This window comes from Pezoporus occidentalis, unplaced genomic scaffold, assembly GCF_034315485.1.
Source record: "Pezoporus occidentalis ecotype Australia unplaced genomic scaffold, CSIRO_AGI_Poc_V1 ctg3, whole genome shotgun sequence".
Lineage (NCBI taxonomy): Eukaryota > Metazoa > Chordata > Aves > Psittaciformes > Psittacidae > Pezoporus > Pezoporus occidentalis.
Genome location: NW_026914940.1, coordinates 12,645,330 through 12,655,055, shown reverse-complemented (window position 1 = coordinate 12,655,055; position 9,726 = coordinate 12,645,330).

The window sequence follows — 9,726 nt, the reverse complement described above, 5'->3', positions numbered from 1 at the left end:
GCATTAAAGGTGCTGAGAAAATATGCAACAACCTAATATTTACCCCCCTGTGATTTTCCTGTATTTCCCCACTTTATTTTCTATTTTATTTCTGCACTTACACCGCCACAACTGTTTAAGAATTTATTGCAGTGAATGAGAAATATTCTGTGGTTACGACTTCAAAAATATGATCAAGCTGAAAGGAAGGCAGCGTCTAAGACAAGGACGAAAGGGCTGAGGAGATAAATGCCTATTATGGCCTGTTTCTCAAGGCCACCGCTGGCTGCAATTTCACAGTTTATTCAGACAATCTCACCCAATGCTTCACACTCCTTCCTGTTAAAAAATGTTTAAAACGGTGTTAAGCCAGAATCTTTTATGCTGTGATTTAGGCTGGTGACTTCTTGCACTGTTCACTACAGATACTACCTTAATCTGGAACTACCTTTTACACACCTATCTCCATGCTCAGCCTTGTGTGTCTTCTGTTAAAGAATCCCAAATAAGTCTTCCTATCCTCATACACCCTTGTCTGTAGTCCTCTGATAAATCGCTGCTGCTCTGAACTTCCTCCAGTTATCTACACATTTGTTCAAAGGCAGTGCTCAATACGAGACATCATATGCCCCTTGGAGTATTATACTTTGGAGGCCATACCCTTGTTTATGCATCTCAGAATGAGGTTTGCCTTCTTCCAACATCCTGACACTCTTAGGTTATGTTCACTTTGCATCTCTGGTCATTTTTTAAAGATCTGCACCTATACAGCTGTTCCCACTTGAGATTTGTGCAATTGGTTGTTCCTGGTGATGATCTACACCAATTCCATAGTATTTCAGGCAACCATTTTGATGATTTCTCAGTTTTTCAGTTTCTTTGAAACTTTATCCTGCCCTCCAACGTTCCTGAAATCTACCCTGGCTGCTTATCTGTGACAAGCTTTAAGACTACAATTCTCTCTCCGTCACTCAAGTTGCTTATTCCAGTATTGAAGATTTCACTCAACATATTGGTACCTTCTCTTTGGGTTCCAACTCTGTCCTGTATATGGGCGTAATGGTTTCAGCAAGATTACATCTTCCTAGCTTGCCTGTCATTAACGCAATTCAAATTGTCTCAGAGTTAGCCTATGTTATCTTTTGCTTCATCATTGACTTCTTCATTGTAGAAGGAAATTTGATGAGCTTGATATTAACTTTTGTTGGAAAAACACATTGCTCATCCTCCTGTTATCTTCCAAATGCCTATGGATGGTTTCTTTCATTATCTATTCATTCTATAACACTTTGGTTTAACAAGAATTTCCTACTCTTTAGTTCTCAAGGTAATTGCTGTATTTGCTGATTTCACATATTCAGTATTAAAATTGATCTCCACAGATTCTCAAAGATAACTGCTGTTTTTTTTCTTGCTTACTTCAGCAAGTTCTTTAGCTGAATGGATGACTTTTGTCAAGTTCAGATTATTGCAAAACACCCAGCTCATCTAAGGATTCTTTTAAGTGTGTGCTAGACTGTGGCTTTACACAGTATTGGATTAGTTACCAGCTGATCTTCTAAATTATAACAGATGCAGAAAACACTTGAATCTTCAGGGTATCATATTTTGCTAGCTCTTCTTTCTAATGAACAGCAAACTGGAAATACTATTGTACTTCCTGTTAGTGTATACAGACATAAATTAACATAAATGCATGATTTATTAATAATATCAATTCACAATAGAACGTTTTCTTGTTACTTTCCTGTCCCTAGCTGAGTTTTGCCTTTAGCTAGTGCTATTGAGTCATTATTATACCCTATTCAATTTATGTCCCATTTCCTATGTGCTTCCTTCTAGAGTTAGATGTCCATAAAGAGTTAACCATGTAACCAAAACTTCTTAAAACTTTTCACTCTTTTGCCATTTTTTGATAGTTTGTGCTTGCTCCTATAGAATGTTTCTGTATCTCCTTTACCTTAGGTTATATCTTTATGAAATCTCACCAACAAATCCTGAGTTTATTCGTTCCTGCTTTCAGGAAGCCTCCCCTTATAACTTCATTAACCTCTTAACCTCATTAAGCTCATAATCTTGTCTAAATTTCAGGTCTAGTGAATACCACAGGGTAGATCAGGTCTCCTGACCATTCAAGCCAAGGCGTTTGCTGCAGCATAATAAGCTTCTGGCTCAGAAGCCTGGAACTTCTCCCACTAGAAACAAAAGAAGGGAGAAAAGTGTCATTCCTACATGTAGCCAAGGCGTGTCTGAGATGTGCACACAAACCAAAGCAGGCAAGTAAACCATCCACGTCCATAGCCTACGTTTGGCAATGAGGGAAGCAATGTGACAAACACACTCGCTTCTCCTATTAGTACACTGGCTTATTTATATTCTTACCCTCTGTCAAACAGGTCTCTGCAAACTTGTTCAACCTAAAGGGAAAACAGTAACCCTGCACTGCCTTCATTGTGCTATCCACATAATACAGTCTGAGCTTGAATGGCCCCAAAATAGTCCCAATTAGATTCACTAAAGAGCTCAGGTAAGAGGAAGGGTCTTCAAAAACTTTGGGTTCGCATTAACACAGAGGTTAATGAACCTGGTACAGTTTCAGCACCAGAAAGTCTTTTTTCAACTGACAGAGGCAACTTGAAAGAACATTAGGTAAGTGCTATGGTCAGGTGCCAAAATAGTTTTAAATGCAACTTGCAATGGACTTCCTGAAAGGGATTATTTAGCAGAAAAAAGCGGCAGGATTTCATCCTTGCCTTTTTTTTATGGTCCTATTTTAAATGTTTCCATAAAAATACTATAATCTAGGTCTTCAGGCCTGAGAAAAGGTTTTATATCTGCACTGTCCGACTTTCAGAGGCCTTTTAAATATTTTGGCAATTGGAGCCATCATTACAGATTGGAAGTCTGTTGAAAAGATACCTTAGAGACTTCTGGCTTTACTTTACATTCTTACAGAAAGAAACCATTCTGAAGAAAAAAGGGAAATAAAATAAAAAGAACTTTACTGTCCTGCTGAGAGTCACTTTACCTATTTTTCCCCCGACCAGGCATCCTATTGGAAAAGCATTGCAATGGATACCTGGAATCCAATGACACCTTGAGCAGAAAATGGATTTTGGCATTTTCTCATCAAAGTCTTGCTTTTTTCTTTTGACACCTTCTGATAATATCACTATAGAATGGTCCCTCGCTCTGAACAATTGGACACCCAATGGTCCACAGGCTTTCTTTTAGAATTGAGATCATTCTGATGGGGTAAACGAGGAGTTGCTGCTAGATTGACATGGAAGTTTCAGCAGATTGAAACACGGACTGATAACAAGATGAACTCCTTCCAAGTTCCAAAGCTATTCTCAGGAGGTCTGTGCAGCCTGGTAAGCTCTGATGTGATGAAACTCCATACCACTATCACCTCCATAGCAAAAAGTGTAACTCCTTGATTTCTTAGCCAAAGTTGTGGCATAACGTTCCTCTAAACCATGAACAGCCTTTTCTTGTCCTCATGTTCTGCCTGATTTGCTATCTGATGTCACACTGGGACATCCATCAGCATTACCCCTCAATCCCTTCTCCTCATTGATAGCAGACTGCTTTTCCCTAGAGCAGAGGCTCCTGAAGTTTGGATGGCCACCAACTTGGACTTCAGTTAAGAATTGTATAATGACTAATCTGAAAAGCAATACAGTGCAGCAACTTTTAAAAGTCTTCTGTGGTCAGAAGACTCAACGTAAGAGTTGACAAACTTCCAGTTTCCTAGGCCATGCTATCAGACTATCCTCAGGAGGAATAATATTGCCCACAAGTTGTATAACTCCTTTCATTTGTACAATGTTAACTGCTTTATACTGGTGAGTATCATCATTAGTATGAGAGGTGGAGGGCCTCAGGGTGCCAAGATATGAAGTGATTTTCCCAGGATCACAGAAAGTCTGGAAAAGTCCGGATTTTCCCCTTGGTCTAATAATTGTGCTTCACATATGTGCCTCCTACCTGCTGTTACTTAATACTTTAGAGAACAAGCCTGCCCCAGATCTGCTGATTTTGATGGAATCTTTTTCTATTAACATCAACAAGTATTGGATAAGACTCAGAGTGGGAGTGAGGACAGGACTGCTATGAAGCAGAAAAAGCAGAAAGTCAAAGAATTCAGGAACGCAATATTTTTGACTGAAATATGAAATGACTGAAATGCCAGTTAGGAAACAGAAAACAAAACATGGAGACATGTCATGGAGGTAACCAAAGAATTACAAAAGACTGTATCCTGGGAATTAAAAAAAAAAAACCAAATTTATATATATGAGTATATATACATGTATATATATATATATATATATATATATATATAGGCTTAATTACCTTAAAGTACTTAATCAAGATATCTGGTTACAGAGTATGAACTATACTCTTCACAGCTGCTTGAGAAAGAGCCTGATTTTCCCCAGATCAGCAAATATGCTGGGCTTGCCATCTGTTAGGTAAGAAAGAACCTCAAATCATAATCCACTTATTATTTGTAAATGTTTTGAGATGTTTTTGTTTTAATTCTATGACCTTCTTTTGGAAGCTGGTTTGAGTTTTACAAAATATGTAGATCTCTATTTTGCTGACTTTTATATGGAAAAGTCAGACAGCTGCATCCCAATATTTGGCACCTCTGTCTCTTTCCTTCATCTACACTTCAGTGGTTTGGCTCACACAGAAGCAAGCCAGCCAGCCGAGGGACATGCTCCATGGAGCCCTGTGCTGGAGTTCGTTTTCCTGCTGACTCCAGGAACGGACTTCCCAGACGCAACCAAGTATTTGCACATGAGCAAAACAACTGATGGACTTGGTTAATTCTCCTTGCTCCCCTTCTTTTTGTCCTCCCTTATTTTTAACCTCCTTTTCCTTACTTTCCTCCTCCTCCTTCCTCTAGGCTCAAGTATCTCATAATTTTGTTTTCAAAAAAGCTTGTGTCCCCCTCCAATACAGAGATCTCCTTATTAATGTGGGTGACCAAGATGTTAATCTCCACAGGTTAGGGTAATTCTGGAGGTATTGGCTGAAGCACTTACACTGGAACTGGGAAAAGGACCAGTACTGACTTCACTGGGAGCAGTGTTAAATCCACAGGACAGCTAGAGAGGATTTCCATATCTAAATTTTTCCAGCAGCTTTGAAAATTAGAGTGAGATTTGGACAACCAAAACATTTGCAGTAAGATATAATAATACTTCATCCATTCTTCACCCATGAAACTACTCAAATAGAAGGACTCTGATAAAAATATCTATTTGGGTAAAGTTAAAATCTGGAGAATAGAAAGAACAAAACAGATTGTGAAAAATCTTACAATCATAGAATCATAGAATAGTTAGGGTTGGAAAGGACCTTAAGATCATCTAGTTCCAACCCCCCTGCCATGGGTAGGGACACCTCACACTAAACCACATCACCCAAGGCCTCGTCCAACATGGTCTTGTACACTGACGGGGATGGAGCATTCACAACCTCCCTGGGCAACCCATTCCAGTGCCTCACCACCCTAACAGGAAAGAATTTCCTCCTTATATCCAACCTAAACTTCCCCTGTTTAAGTTTGAACCCGTTACCCCTTGTCCTGTCACTACAGTCCCTAATGAAGAGTCCCTCCCCAGCATCCCTATAGGCCCCCTTCAGATACTGGAAGGCTGCTATGAGGTCTCCACGCAGCCTTCTCTTCTCCAGGCTGAACAGCCCCAACTTTCTCAGCCTGTCTTCATATGGGAGGTGCTTCAGTCCCCTGATCATCCTTGTGGCCCTTCTCTGGAGTTGTTCCAACAATCTTGGTTAACTTTGAAACCTACAATGTGAAGACATTAAAACCATTGGTCTTTAGAGTATTCCTGGGTTTGGAAATCAGATGGGAAAAAATAGAAAAATATATCATTAAAAAGAAAAGTATTTCCCCCAATAATTGCATGCCACAGAAGCAATTTCAAACATGGTATATATATACTTTGGCTGTTGAGACTGTTAAGAACTGGCATTTGTTATAAAACAGGATACTTCAGAGCTATTTCAATTTTAAGTCAATACAGCTTCATCAAGATCTTGCTACTTAAAAAGCAGGTTCTTTAATTTCACAGAAAGATTTTCTCTTGTATGAAACCAAGCACGAACATTTTAATAATTTATAAAAATATTGAAGCCATCACATACTTTGTGTGAGAAAACAGTGTGTTTTTACTTGGAGAAAAGGAAAAAAACAACAATGGTTTTGGGCTTTACTCCATGCAAAATCAAAAACTGAGCTGACGGAATAGAACTCAGATACTGATCATATAATTGCTTAACATTATCATATAAAAATTCCCTGAATAAAAGAATATTTATGGGAAATCCTACCTCTTGTCCCTGGAATTCCTAGGCAGCTGGGCAGTGGGGCAGTGAAAATCCTCAGGTGGATCTAGTTTCGGATCACTGTGTATGTTTAACGAAAGCAATGGAGCATCACTGTATCTAAACTATTCTGCTAGATTTGGGGAGATGGAGATGCGTTACCAAGGTTTCTGCCCTAAAACCCAGCCCGAATTTACCGCTCCAGGCCTTGCCCTTCACCATACTATGGCAAAGCCAAGCAAAAAGAGATGTCTTTCTTTTTGATGGCATTTTAATACAGAAAGGTTACCTAAAGCACAAGATATGAGAGTATACTTTGAAGCAGATTTGTGACACCTATCTCAATCAAAGAAGGGCTTTTATTCAATAAATTAGATGAACTTTATATGAGACCTTATACTGCATTGAGTAGGACTAAAAATCTATATTCTTCAGTGTCTTCTGTCTCTAAGTGCAAGTTCATCTTGTTCTGGTGATGGAGCAAGGTGTCTTTACTAAACAAATGGCATCATCGTCAGGCATTGCCTGCACTGCTTTCTTCCCTGTCTTGTCTCATCTAATCTTTTATTTAACTTATTCAAAGCTTTCTTTCTAGGCACCAGAGACTGAGAAAACCAAGAAAGATTATATCCTGCAAAATCTGATAGAAAGAAAAATTCCCCCAAGGAGATCATGTGGTGTTATAGAGGGTTACCGCTTCAGCTAGTGGGTCACTCATTAACCTGTGGATCTTGGAAGCCCAGTGGACCTCATCAACTTGCCACACTTGCCACAGTACAGAAACATCTGGGTGTAATAGCATTGAGCTTACTCACTATGAAAATACAAAGATGAACACTCACATACCTTCTTTCTTATGTCCATGGCTGAAAGCTGAGCTGGAGTGTGAAACAGATTAAACAAACCATTGGTTTTGAACCGCTCTGGGGAGCTGTTTTTCACTCCTGCAAGACAAACTCCCTATTGGTTGACTATGAGATGTTTCTCCATTCATATTTAACATGGTCCTAAATGTTTTAATACCTTGTTTATGAAGATTTTAATACCTTGGATTTAAAAAAACAGGAGTACAAAGAGAATCCATGAAAGGGGCTTCTTCCCCTTCTTTTATTATAAGTCATAATTTGAATGTTCCTGAATTATCACTGAATTCCCTAATGCTCACTGTATCATACTGTTACTTGCTCCATGGATGCTGAACTAAGAGTTTTATGTACATTACAAAATAATATATTCCTTCATAATCATTATAATCACCTAAGCAAGACCAACCAACATGACCAAAATTTTGGTTTGAATTGCATCTTCTAATCATACATAAAATGGTTAATGCCTAAAATTTTCTATTAAACATTAACAGCATAAAAAATGGCTACACATAATGCAGCTTCACTAAGCTTTCTTACAATCAATCTGTTTAATTGACAGTACAATCCTTATTTACTAAAGAACACATTTTAGTTATTAAATGGTTTGTTAACCTTGGAATGTAAAATTTGCATAATCTAGGCTATGAATTTTTATACAACCTGGCACTACCTTTCCAGTTATTCACTGGAAACACTTTTATCTCTTCAGTAAATGTTTTAGAGTCTAGTTTGACCATTTTTGACAAACATGACTTTGAGAAAAGGTATATTCTTAACTGCTGCCAGGGTTTTTTTCTGCTCACAAGGAAAGTTTTAAAGGTTTAATTTATACTTTACATTAAAAATTATCACTCTTACGTGTATATTGAATGTCCTGAATTATGTTAATAGGAGATGTAATCAAATTATTCAAATTAAAGTATTTTAATTTACAAAAAAACATAATCAGAGTAGAAAAGCAAGGAATTTCATTATATGGGGAAGAGAGCATATAGTTTTGTCAGAAAGAGGAAGAGAAAAGAAATCACCTACTCTGCAAAGAACTCACAAGCTTGTTTAAAGAAAGCTGATATTGCTGAGACAATGTTTGGATGAACAATGCTTGCATGGTGCAGTGCACACATTGTTTTTATCCTACACTATGAAACCTCAAGTGCTGAATACATCAGTTTAAGGATGTGGTGCAGAAAATATTTAGCATGATCATAGATATGACTTCTGCTTCCAGTTTCCATTACTATCCATACATCCTTATGAGGAAACAAGCTTGTTGATTTTATTTATGTTCAGGGCTGTCAGGATTGGGGATTGTGTCTTTTTCTATGTCTGTATTGTGCCTACCACATAATATTCTAGGAATCTACAATGATAACTGTTACAAGAAACACAAGTTATTAATTAATAATAATAATATGTACAACATCAGTGAATGACTTCTGCCAAAGCACTACTGAACTTGCTAAGATGCCAGTCTAGCCTTCAGTTTTGACAAGACTATTTTTGGAGACCAGGTTTGTATGCCATAACAACCAATTAAAAAGTTGCATTATTAATATAATATATGTCTCTTTCCTGCCTGTATTTCTGCAGTTTCTCTTTTCCTTTCTCCTGGTTTGTCCCTGACCTCCTTTCAGTTCTGTTTCCAGTTTATAAATTTTTTCCTTTCCTCTTGGCAAGAGGAACAGACTTGCGGCCTAGAGACTTTAAAACATACTTGTGTAGCCATGGGTTTCACATACCCAGCCTGCAGTCTGTGCAGCATTTCAACTGAAAAGCTATACCGAAGCAAATATTTCTGGAAATTTTTATGGACTAAAAGAACATTACAGCCATTTATAATTGCCTGGCATAGGTACTGAAGGACGGACAGGTGCCAGTGAGCAGGACACACCAAAGGTCTTTGCCAGTCTTGTTAACACCTATATGAGCTGCTGCAGAGATGAAAGAGCAGAGCAATCAGAGGAAAGGAAATAGGTCAGCACACAGCTCTGCTTTACTTTACTATCCTCCCTTCCTCTCTCCCCCTTTTAAGGCTGCAGTACAGGAAAATCCAGTTGTGCACAGGTGGCAAGCAGCCTGGAAGAAGGTGCTTTTTATTCCATTAAACAAACAAGTTAATGGCTATTTGCTGACCAAATGTTTCAGTCTTTCTCCCTAGGCAGAGGTTTCTTAACCCTTGGTCATCTCTATTCACAGCATGCTGGTGCTACACTAAGGTAGCACCTAGTAGTAGTAGCTACACTTGCTCCATGTAAAGATTTCATGTATTGAAGCCTGAGTGTCAGTTGTGAATGCACCCTGTTCTCTGCTGCAACCAAGTACAATACCCTACTAGCATCATCCCTCACTCTTCACCCTTGCAGCTACTAGCTATTGTAATATTTTGGCTTTTATCTAGACCTACGTTTGTTGAAGAACCGTCATCCACCAAAGTCAGTAGATATTAAGGATAAGCAGAATCACTGATTAGTGCATCTGAGGTTTTGCACTTTCTAAGAGTAAGGAATATACATTC